The following is a 430-nucleotide window of genomic DNA, read 5'->3' on the forward strand; positions in this document are numbered from 1 at the left end:
CGTTTAAGTCAGGACTTTGGGAAGGCCATTCTAAAACCCTCATTCTAGCCTGATTCAGCCATTCCTTTACCACTTTTGACGTGTGTTTGGGGGTCATTGTCCTGTTGGAACACCCAACTGTGCCCCAGACCCATTTCTCCTGGCTGATTATATTAGGTTAATTTGTAGAATTTGGAGGTAATCCTCCTTTTTCATTGTCCCATTTACTCTCTGTAAAGCACCAGTTCCATTGGCAGGAAAACAGGCCCAGAGAATAATACTACCACCACCATGCTTGACTGGAGGAATGGTGTTCCTGGGATTAAAGGCCTCACCTTTTCTGGGTATTGTGGCCAAACAGCTCCATTTTTGTTTCATCTGACCACAGAACTTTCCTCCAGAAGGTCTTATCTTTGTCCATGTGATGTCAAATGAAACAAAAACGGAGCTG

At 44.2% G+C, this 430-nt stretch overlaps 1 protein-coding gene across 1 annotated transcript in view; it reads left to right on the forward strand.

Annotated features, from left to right (window-relative positions):
- The window catches only part of tgm1l1 (transglutaminase 1 like 1), a 45,850-nt gene extending 45,718 nt beyond the window's left edge, over positions 1–132 (forward strand). The window contains exon 14 of the mRNA XM_062070425.1: positions 1–132. This exon is cut by the window's left edge and continues 737 nt beyond it. The gene's annotated coding sequence lies outside the window, so the exon portion shown is untranslated.
- Positions 133–430: the final 298 nt, after the last annotated feature.

This window comes from Entelurus aequoreus, linkage group LG14 (genome assembly GCF_033978785.1).
Source record: "Entelurus aequoreus isolate RoL-2023_Sb linkage group LG14, RoL_Eaeq_v1.1, whole genome shotgun sequence".
NCBI lineage: Eukaryota > Metazoa > Chordata > Actinopteri > Syngnathiformes > Syngnathidae > Entelurus > Entelurus aequoreus.